Source organism: Theropithecus gelada, chromosome X, assembly GCF_003255815.1.
Source record: "Theropithecus gelada isolate Dixy chromosome X, Tgel_1.0, whole genome shotgun sequence".
In the NCBI taxonomy this organism is placed as follows: Eukaryota; Metazoa; Chordata; class Mammalia; order Primates; family Cercopithecidae; genus Theropithecus; species Theropithecus gelada.
In genome coordinates, this window is record NC_037689.1 from 205,170 (window position 1) to 217,721 (window position 12,552).

Sequence of the window (12,552 nt, forward strand, 5' to 3'; positions counted from 1 at the left end):
TTCACAATAGCAAAGACTTGGAATCAACCCAAATGTCCATCAGTGACACATTGGATTAAGAAAATGTGGCACATATACACCATGGAATACTATGCAGCCATAAAAAAGGATGAGTTTGTGTCCTTTGTAGGGACATGGAGGCAGCTGGAATCCATCATTCTTAGCAAACTATCACAAGAACAGAAAACCAAACACCGCATGTTCTCACTCATAGGTGGGAACTGAACAATGAGATCACTTGGACTCAGGAAGGGGAACATCACACACCGGGGCCTATCATGGGGAGGGGGGAGGGGGGAGGGATTGCATTGGGAGTTATACCTGATGTAAATGATGAGTTGATGGGTGCAGCACCCCAACAAGGCACAAGTATACATATGTAACAAACCTGCACGGTATGCACATGTACCCTACAACTTACAGTATAATAATAATAAATAAATTAAAAAAAAAAAGTGAAATAAAAAAAATCAAAAAAAAAAAAAAAACTCAACATAACAAAACTTATAGGATACAGTGAAAGCAGTCCTTAGAGGAAAATCCATAGTTGTAGATGCCTACATTAAAAAAGAAATAAAAACTTTGTGTCAGCAAGATGGTAGAGTAGGACTTTCCGGCGCTCATCCCCTCTCAGAAACATCAATTTGAAAAATCATCCATGCACAAAACGACAACAACAACAACAACAACAACAAAAAACCTTCCTTCACAAGAGCTAAGGAAACTAGGTGAAAGATTATAGTACCTGGATATAGCACAGAAATAAGAAAGGATGGGTGGGGTGCAGTGGCTCATTCCTGTAATCCTAGCACTTTGGAAGGCCAAGGCAGGTGGATCACTTGAGGTCAGGAGTTCGAGACCAGTCTGGCCTACACGGTGAAACCTTGTCTCTACTAAAAATACAAAAATTAGCTGAGTGTGGTTGCGGGTGCTTGTAATCCCAGCTACTTGGGAGGCTGGGGCAGGAGGATCACTTGAACCCAAGAGATGGAGTTTGCAGTGAGCCAACACTGCACCATTTCACTCCAGCCTGGGCAAGAAGAGCGAGACTCCATTTGAAAAAAAAAAGAAAAAGAAATAGAAAAAGAAATGATGCATTGAAAAGAATAGGATGGACAGTTTTATATTAACTGCATCACCCCACCCCCAATCCCAGGTGGCACATTGTGGACAGAGATACCCTCTGTTTGGGGAAAGAAGAAGGAAGTGAGCACAGAACATTGCCTTGACCCCAGTAAGAGGCCCATCCAGTAAAATTCAGCATCCAGCAGGATCCCACAGCCCCACACTCCAGGCCAGCGCTCTAGGACTTATTCTCTAGGCCTGCCATAGCACCAGGTGGGATTCTGTAGCCCTAGGCTCCAGACCTGCGTGGTGAGCTAGGACTTTGTGCTGCCCCAAGATAACCCCAGTACCCCTAGGCTCTGGACTGGCCAAGGCACTGGGCCAGCACCAGTAACCCTCAGCTTTAAGCCTGACCTCTGACCCTTGCAGACACAGGCTTTAGGCACACCTATTGCCAGGCCAGCTTGTGGTTCCAGGCTCCAGGATCACCTCAGGTTTCAGACCACCCTAGAGCCACATCTGCCCACAGAGCCCCAGGCTTCAGGTCATTGGGCTTCCACAGGGAGTAGAGAAAGACAAAGGGATTAAAAGGTTATTTAAAGAAGTAATAGCAGAAAACTCTCCAATCTGGGGGAAAGACATAAATACCCAAGTAAGGAAGAAGTCACCAATCAGATCCAATCCAAATAATACTACCCCAAGACATATTAAAATCAAACTGTCAAAAATCAAGGACAAAGAATTATTACATGACCTATATAAGAACTGCTATGTGATTCAGTAATCCCCACCACCAGGCATACATCCAAAAGAAAGGAAATCAGTGTGTTGAAGAGATATCTGCATTCTTATGTTTATTGCATCACTATTCACAATACCCAAAATATGGAATCAACCTAAGTACCTGTCAATGAATGGATAAAAAAGTGGTACATTTGCACAATGGGAAAAATAAAATCATGTCATTTGCAGCAATATGGATGGTACTCTAGGTCATTATGCTAAGTGAAATAGGACAGGCACAAAAAGACAAATACTGCATGTTCTCACTCTTATGTAGGAGGTGAAAAAGTTAATCTAATGGAGGCAGGGAGTTGAAAAATAGATACTAGCGTCTGAGAAGTGTGTGTGGGTTAGAAGGATGAAGATAAGTTGATTAATGGGTAGAAACATATAGTTAGATAGAAAGAATAAGTTCAAATGTTCAATAGCAGATAAGAGTGACTATAGTTAACAACAATGGATTGTATATTTCAAAAGAGGTAGAAGAGAGGACTTGAAATGTTCCCAAAACAGAGAATGATAAAAATTCAAGGTGACGGATACCCTAAACACACTAAATTGATCATTGAATTGTATGCACATATAAAATATTACAAATATTTTATAAATGTGTACACATATTATGTAACCATAAAAATTTAAGATAAAAAAATTGTAGTCAGCATGGGCTTTGACATTCCAGGGTTGGCAAGTGTGGGAGATGTTGATCACAAGAAACAAAATTCTAGTTAGATAGGAAGGATAAATTCAAGATATTTATTGCACAATATGGCAACTATAGTTAATAACAATATATTGTATTGCTGAAAATTGCTAAAAGAATTTTAAGTGTTTACCTCACAAAAAAATGACAGGCATGTCAGGTAACATATATGTTAAGTGCTCAATTTAGCCATTTTACAGTATATACATATTTCAAAACATCACATTGTATGCAATAAACATATCATATTATTTGACAATTAAAAAATCAACTTAATCAACAAAACTCAAACAACTTTATGTCATAAAGTACTAGAAAAAGGAAAAAACCTCAAATACAATGAAAGGAAGGAAATAAAGATTACAGCAGAGATAAGTGAAATAAACAGAAAAACAATGGATAAAAATAATAAAATCAGAATTGGTTATTTGAAAAGATCTATAAATGGAAAAATCTTGAGCTATATTAACTAAAACTTAAGTAGACTCAAGTTATTAAAACCAGAATTTAACTTGGGGACTTTACTGCTAAAGTTACAGAAATAAAAAGGATTATGAGAGTATAGTATTATATAAGCAATTGTATACCAACAAACTAGATAGCATAGATGAAATGAAAAAATTTAGAGAAACACACAAAATATCAAAATTAATTCAAGAAGAAATAGGGAATTGAAACAGACTCATAAGAGATGAAATCCTTAATCAAAAGCATCCTAACAACAACAACAAAAAAAACCAAGACCATATCACTTCACTTAAGAATGCTACCAATCATTTAAAGAGGAATTATGACTCATCCTTCTCAATTTTTTCAAAAATTAGAAGAGAAGAAAACACTCCTTAACTAATTCCATTAGGCCAGCATGACCCTGATATCAAAGCCAGACAAAAATATCACATGAAAACCCAGACAAATATTTTATAAATGCAGATGTAAAAATCCTCAACAAAATTGTAACAAATTAAGCAGTATATTAAAGGAATTATATATATCGTGATCAAAGGGATTCATTCCAGAAATTCAAGGGTGGCTCATAATATAAAAAACAATCAATGTCATACAGTACGAAAGTAGAATTAATGGGAAAAGCCACATACAGTGAACTCTACTGATGAAGAAAAAACTCTTGGAAACACCCATCACCTTTTTATGATAAAAACACATAACAAATTAGAAATAGAAGGGAACTTCCTCAACAAGATAAAGGGTCTTTATGAGAAGTTCACAACTAACATCACACTCAATATGAAGGATTGAAAGCTTCCTCTCTAAAATTAGGAACAATACATGCATGTCTATTTTTACCATTTTAATTCAAGTACCTGGAAGACCTAGCCAGATCAATCACAAATGAAAAATGCAATCATTCAAATTGGAAAGGAAGAAATAAATCTATTTTGTTTGTAGATGTTATGATCTTATACATAGAAAATCTTAAAGAATCTACAAAAAAGTTATTAGAGCTAATAAATTCAATAAAGTTGTAGGAGTCAATAAACACACAAAGATTTGATGTATTTTATACACTTACAGTGAGAAATTCTAAAACAAAATTAAGGAAAAAATTAATTTATAACAGCATTCAAAAGAATAAAATACCTAGGAATAAATTTCACCAAGCAGATAAAAGACTTGTAAACTAAAAACTGCAAAACACTGCTGAGAGGAATTTAACAAGTTCTAAATAAATGGAGATATATCCAGTATTTATGTATTGGAATACTTAACATTATTAGGTTGGCAGTACCACTGAAAGTGATCTAAAGATTCAATGTTATCTTTATTAAAATTCCAATATCCTTTTTGTTTTTTACAGAAATGGAAAAACCAGTTCTCAAATTGATACGGAATTGCAGTGGCTGTAGAAATTCCAAACAATATTGAAAATAAAAGAATAAAGTTGGAGGACCCATACTTCTTATTTTCAGACTTACTAAAAAACTACGATGATCAAAACAGTATCATATTGGCATACAGACAGACATATAGACAAATGGAATAGAATTGAGAGTCCAGAAATATGCCCATATATCAATGGCCAAATGATTTTTGACAAAGATTCCAAGGTCATTCAATGGAGAAAGAAGAGTCTCTTCAACCAATGGTGCTGGGATAACTTGCTACCCACATAAAAAAGAATGAAGTTGGAGGGTTAACTCATACTACATACCAAAATTAACTAAAAACAAATCAACAATCTAAATTTAAGAGCCAAACCTCTGTATATACTTTTGTATTAGTCAGGATTTACCAGAGAAACAGAACTAATAGAATATGTGTACATATACAGAAAAAAATTGTTTTTAAAAATTGGTTCATGTAATAATGGAGGCTCCCAAAGCCAAAATTTGAAGGGTGGACCGGCAAGCTGGATACTCAGGGAAGAGCTAATGTTTCAGTTCAAGACCAAAGACCATCAGATTGGAGACTCAAGAAAGAGCCGGTGTTGCAGTTCAAGTTCGATGTATGTCTGTTGCAGAATTTCCTCCTGCTCAGAAGAGGTTAGCCTTTTGTTCTATTCAGTCTTTTAACTCATTGAATGAGCCCACTCACATTATAGAGGGCAATCTGCTTTACTTAAAGCCCATCAATTTAAATGCTAACTTCATCCAAAAACACTCACAAAGAAACATCCAGAATAATGTTTTACCACACATCCTGGCACTGTGGCCCAGCCAGGTTGACACGTAAAATTAACCATCACAATCTCTTAGAAGAAAATATAGAAGTAAATCTTTATGACCTTGTATTTGGCAATGAATTATTAGGTATGACACCAAAAGCAAAAAGAACAAAAAATAAATAAATTGTACTGCTTCAAAATTAAAACTTCTGTGCATCAAAGAATATTTTCTTTTTATTTTATTTTATTTTTTTAAATTAATTAATTTTTTATTATTATTATACTTTAAGTTCTGGGGTACATGTGCATAACGTCCAGGTTTGTTACATATGTATACTTGTGCCATGTTGGTGTGCTGCACCCATCAACTCATCAGCACCCATCAACTCGTCATTTACATCAGGTATAACTCCCAATGCAACCCCTCCCCCCTCCCCCTCCCCATGATAGGCCCCGGTGTGTGATGTTCCCCTTCCCGAGTCCAAGTGATCTCATTGTTCAGTTCCCACCTATCAGTGAGAACATGCGGTGTTAAGAACAGAATATTTTCAACACAATGAAAAGATAACTGACAGAATGGGAGGAAAATTTTTCAAATCGCATATCTGATAAGGGTCTAGTATTGAGGATATATAAAGAATTCTTAGAATTCAACAACAGAAAGGTAAACAACTCAATTAAAATTGGCAAAGGACTTGACCAAATATTTCTCCAAAGAAAATCTGTAAATGGCCAACAAGAACATGAAAAGATGCTTCATAGCACTAGTTATCAGGGAAATGCAAATCAAAACCACAATGAGATGTCACATCACACCAACTAGGTTGGCTATAATTTGAAAAAAAGGAAAATAGGTGCTGGTGAGGATGTGGAGAAATTGGAACTCATACGTTGCTGGTAAGAATGTCAAATGGTTCAATTACTGTGGAAAACAGCATGCTGATTTCACAAAAATTTAAACATGATTACCATATGACTCAGCAATTTCACTCCTAGGTATATGTCCACAAGAATTAAACACAAGCACTCAAATACTTGTACACTAGTTCATATCAATTAAAAGTGAAAGATGACCCAAATGTTTATTAATGGGTAAATGAGTGAATAAATATGGTATATTCATATAATGAAATATTATTAGCTATAAAATGAACTGAAGCATTGATACCAGCTAAAACATGTATGAACCTTGAAAGCATTATGCTAAGTGAAAGAAGAGCAAAGTCATATGTTGTATTATTTTATTTATATAAAATATCCACAATAGGTAAATCCATAAAGACAGAAAGAAGACTGGTGGTCATCAGGGTGTGCAAGTGGTAAGAAATTGGATATACTTGCTTAAATGAATGCAGGAGTATGTTTTGAGGGTAACAAAATGTTTTCAAACTTGATATAAGTGGTGATTGCACAACCCTGTGAATTAACTAAATGCCACCACGTTGTAAACTTTAAAATGGTTAATTTTATATTATGTGAATTTTACCTTAATAAAATAAAAAGATTGGAGGAGGATGAGATTGCATCTATTATGGGTCCTGTTCACTGCCTAGCTTTATTTTGTACTTCCTAAGGCCCAGAAGATTCTACTTTGTACTTTTCTTTCTCTTATATTAGATTTAGATTGAAGAAGGAAAACCAACTAAAGTCTTTGAAAGGTGCTCCCTCAGCCTTTCTTTCCAGGTGAAGAATGTTGGTGAAAGGGGCTGCAACTCCAATAGAATCACTTATCTCAGTGAGAATAAAGTTATGTTGAATGAATAGAGTTGATGGATTGATTGGGGGGGGGGCGTGAATTAGGTTTAGAAAGGAACTAAGTTGTATTTGGAGCAAATGGGCTTATGAAGCTGCCATTTAAGGAGATGGAAAAGACTGGAGAGAACAAAGTTCAGTGGCAATATTTGTAGAGTCCTCTTTAAGCCATGTTAAATTGAGATGCCTATAAAACAGTAGAGATATAAAGTAGAGAATTGGGTGTATGATGTACCTACTGCCAGTTAGAGAAGATTTCTCAGAACTCTGTCTTCATAAACTTGATATGTTCTTGGATCCTGAAATAATTTATTCATCATTCAGTGAGTATGTGTCAGATGTTGTGTTACTCTATGAATATACAGAGATTAAAAGCACAGTCCCTGTCCTCAAGGAGCTGATGAAGTGGAGTACAGAGAGGTAGACAAAAGGGCCAATTATTTAAAAAGCACAATACAAGTTACAAGAGAATTAAGTATAAAATGCTGTTGGAGCATAGGGAAAGAAGTACTGAATTGTGTCTCCAGGCATCTGGCAAGTATTCACAGAGAAGGTAACATTTGTGCACAGTAAAGGTTTTTCTAGGGTCATGCTTTCTCCACCTGGAATGTGTAGTAAAATCACAGAACATGCTTACCGAGAGAAATTACTGGCACCCAGGCTCAATCTTTTGACTCAAAATTCCTAGGGTGGGGCCCGAGAAGCTTCTCCAGTTATTCTGATGCAGTCAGGTTTGGGAAACACTAGTTGTTATAGTGATAGATAGATGGGAAGGGCATTCCACATGGGATATAGCATGTGAAGAAGAAATAACTTGGAGAATAACATCCATGGTGTAGGGGAAAGTTAATTGTGTATAAAACCAGAGTATATCTGGTCAATTAACAGTAGATAGAGAATGATAGAATGGGACTCAGTTGCAAGTAAAATATGTCAGGGAGGCTGTTTGGAGCTCAGGAGAAAGGTCTTAGTTAAAGATTTCAATTTGAGAGTCATCTGCAGAGAGATGGTGTTTAGTTTAAATCCATGGGTGTAGATTTGATTACTTAGATGGAGAGTATAGCCAGAGAAGAAAAGAGGGCCAAGGAAGGGGCCTGGGCTACTTGATATTTAGAAGTTGAGTGGAGAAAGCAGAAATAGCAAATGAGTTAGAGAAAGAAAAGTTAGTGGTGTAGAAGAAAATCCATGAGAGCATGGTGTCACAGAAGCTAAGAGGGGAGTAATTTAATGAGAAGGTAGTGGAAAATTGTGTTAAATTGTGTTAGCAGGTTGAGCAAGAGGAGAATTAAATTTGGCCATATGAAAGAAAGTGAGAACTTTACAAGAGCAATTTCACTGGAGTGTTGGGTTTGAAAGCCTAATTGGTGTCATTTTGAGATAATGGAAGGAGATTATAGACAGTATGTAACAACAACCCATTCAAGAATCTTTGAGTTGGAGAGTGAGATAGGGATTAGAAGGAGAACGTAGTGGGAACAAGAAAGTGGATGTCTTATTTTTTTTCCTTTTTGAGGTAGAGTCCCGCTCTGTTGCCCAGGCTGGAGTGCAGTAGTATAATCTCGGTACACTACAACTTCCACCTTTCGGGTTCAAGCAATTCTCCTGCCTCAGCTTCCCAAGTAGGTGGTATTACATGCATGCATCACCACAACTGGCTAATGTTTGGATTTTTAGTGGAGATGGGATTTCACTGTGTTGGTCAGGCTGATCTCTAACTCCTGACCTCAAGTGATCTGCCCGCCTTGCCTTCCCAAAGTGGTGGGATTGCAGGTGTGAACCACCACATCTGGCCTAGAAAGCAGATGTCTTCTAAAGATGTAAGATATTTTATGATAATGAGAATGATATGTAGAGATGAAGAAACTGATGATGCAACTGAAAGGGAGGATAATTGTAGGAGTATAGCTTATGAGAAAGTTTGAGGCATTGATATGTACGGTACAAGTGGAGGGGTTGCCCTTAGAAGTCGTGATTCTTTTCTTACTGTAACTATCCATCCCAGCTTCTAGTAACCATCCTTTTATTTTCTGTCTCCATGATTTCAATTGTTTTGAACTTTAGGTATCACAAATAAGTAAGAACACGTGATATTTCTCTTTCTGTGCCTGGCTTATTTCACATAACATAATGACCTCCAATTCCATCCATGTTGTGGCAAATAACAGGATCTCATTCTTTTTTATGATTGAATGGTAATTCATCGTGTATATGTACAACACTTACTTTTTCCATTCATCTGTTGATGGACACTTAGGTTGCTTCCAAATTTTGGCTATTTCAAACAGTGCTGCAATAAACATGTCTTTTCAATATACTGATTCTCTTTTCTTTGGATATATACCCAGCAGTAGGATGAATGCTGGATGGTATGATAGCTCTAGTTTTCGTTTTTTTGAGGAACTTCCAAACTGTTCTCCATAGTGGTTGTATTAACTTACACTCTCACCAACAATATGCGAGGGTTCCATTTTTTCCACACCTTTGCCAGCATCTGTTATTGCATGTCTTTATAAGCCATTTTAACTGAGGTGAGATGATATCTCATTGTAGTTTTGATTCGCATTTCACTGATGATCATTGATATTGAACATCTATTCATATGCCTGTTTGTGATGTGTTCTTTTGAGAGATGTCTATTCAAATCTTTTGCTCATTTTTAAATTGGATTATTAGACTATTTTTCTATAGAGTTGTTTGAGTTCCTTATATATTCTAATTATTAATTTCTGGTCTGGATAGTTTGCAAATATTTTCTCTCATTCTTTGGGATGTTTCTTCACTTTGTTCATTGTTTACTTTGATGTGCAGAAAATTTATAACTCAATGTGCTCCCATTTTTCCATTTTTGCTTTGGTTGCCTGTGCTTCTGGGGTATTACTTAATAAATTTTTGCCCAGACAAGTGTCTTGAAGATTTTCTCCAATGTTTTGTTGTAGTAGTTTAAAAGTTTGAGATCTTACTTTTAAGGCGTTAATCCATTGTGGTTTGATTTTTGTATATGGCAAGAGATAGGTGTCTAGGTTTATTCTTCAGCATATGTATTAATAGCAGCATTTTTTGCAGATACTTTTTCCCCAGTCTATGTGTCTGTCAACTTTGTCAGAAATGATTTCACTATAGGTGTGTGGATTTGTTTCTGGATTCTCTATTCTGTTCCGTTGGTCTATGTGTCTGTTTTTATGCCAGTATCATGTTGCTTTGGTTACAGCTCTAGAGTACAATCTGAAATCACATAGCTTTATAGGTCTATAGTAGAATTTGAAAGGGGTGGAGCAAGATGGCTGAATAGGAACAGCTCCAGTCTCCAGCTCCCAGTGCGAGCGACACAAAAGATGGGTGATTTCTGAATTTTCAACTGAGGTACCGGGTTCATCTCACTAGGGAGTGCCAGACAATTGGTGCTGGTCAGCTTCTGCAACCCGAACAGTGAGAGCTGAAGCAGGGCGAGGCATCAACTCACCTGGGAAGCGCAAGGGTGAAGGGAATCATTTTTCCTAGCCAGGGGAACTGAGACACACAATTGGGTAACTCCCACCTCAATACTGTGCTTTACCAAGGGTCTTAGCAAACGGCACACCAGGAGATTATATCCCACAACTGGCCCAGAGGGTCCCACATCCAAGGAGCCAGGCTGGGGGAGGTGGGCCCACCATTGCTGAGGCTTAAGTAGGTAAACAAAGCCACTGGGAAGCTCAAACTGGGTGGAGCCCACAGCAGCTCAAGGAGGCCTGCCTGTCTCTGTAGACTCCACTTCTGGGGACAGGGCACAGCTAAACAAAAAGCAGCAGAAACCTAGGCAGAGGTAAGTGCCCCTGTCTGACAGCCTTGAAGAGAGCAGTGGATCTCCCACCATGAAGGTTGGGATCTAAGAATGGACAGACTGCCTGCTCAAGTGGGTCCCTGACCCCTGAGTAGCCTAACTGGGAGACATCCCCGACTAGGTGCAGACCAACATCCCACATGTCACACAGCGGGGTACACCCCTGAGACGAAGCTTCCAAAGTGAGAATCAGACAGGTACACTCGCTATTCAGCAATATTCTATTTCTGCAGCCTCTGCTGCTGATACCCAGGCAAACAGGGTCTGGAGTGGACCTCAAGCAATCTCCAACAAACCTACAGCTGAGGGTCCAGACTGTAAGAAGGAAAACTAACAAACAGAAGGACACCCACACCAAAACCCCATCAGTACGTCACCATCATCAAAGACCAGAGACAGATAAAACCACAAAGATGGGGGAAAAGCAGGGCAGAAAAGTTGGAAATTCAAAAAATTAGAGTGCATCTCCCTCTCCAAAGGAACGCAGCTCATCACCAGCAACAGATCAAAGCTGGATGGACAATGACTTTGATGAGTTGAGAGAAGAAGGCTTCAGTCCGTCAAACTTCTCAGAGCTAAAGGAGGAATGATGTACCCAGCAAAGAGAAACTAAAAATCTTGAAAAAAGAATGAAAGAATGGATAACTAGAATAATCAATGCAGAGAAGGCCATAAACGAACTGACAGAGATAAAAACCATGACACGAGAAATACGTGACAAATGCACAAGCTTCAGTAACTGACATGATCAACTAGAAGAAAGAGTATCAGTGATTGAAGATCAAATGAATGAAATGAAGTGAGAAGAGAAGTCTAGAGAAAAAAGAGGAAAAAGCAATGAAAAAATCCTTCAAGAAGTATGAGATTATGTGAAAAGACCAAATCTACGTCTGATTGGGGTGCCTGAAAGTGAGGGAGGAAATGAAATCAAGTTGGAAAACACTCTTCAGGATATCATCCAGGAGAACTCCCCCAACCTAGTAAGGCAGGCCAACATTCAAATTCAGGAAAAACAGAGATCGCCACAAAGATACTCCTCGAGAAGAGCAACTCCAAGACACATAATTGTCAGGTTCACCAAAGATGAAATGAAGGAAAAAATCTTAAGGGCAGCCAGAGAGAAAGGTCGGGTTACCCACAAAGGGAAGCCCATCAGACTAACAGCAGATCTCTTGGCAGAAACTCTCCAAACCAGAAGACAGTGGGGGCCAATATTCAACATTCTTAAAGGAAATAATTTTCCTTTTTTTATTATAATTATTATTATACTTTAAGTTCTAGGGTACATGTGTATAACGTCCAGGTTTGTTACATATGTATACTTGTGCCATGTTGGTGTGCTGCACACATCAACTCGTCAGCACCCAACAACTCGTCATTTACATCAGGTATAACTCCCAGTGCAATCCCTCCCCCCTCCTAGCTCCCCATGATAGGTCCCGGTGTGTGATGTCCCCCTTCCCGAGTCCAAGTGATCTCATTGTTCAGTTCCCACCTATGAGTGAGAACATGCGATGTTTGGTTTCCTTTTCTTGTGATAGTTTGCTAAGAATGATGGTTTCCAGCTGCATCCATGTCCCTACAAAGGACACAAACTCATCCTTTTTTATGGCTGCATAGTATTCCATGGTGTATATGTGCCACATTTTCTTAATCCAGTCTGTCACTGATGGACATTTGGGTTGATTCCAAGTCTTTGCTATTGTGAATAGTGCCGCAATGAACATACATGTGCATGTGTCTTTATAGCAGCATGATTTATAATCCTTTGGGTATATCCCCAGTAATGGGATGGCTGGGTCA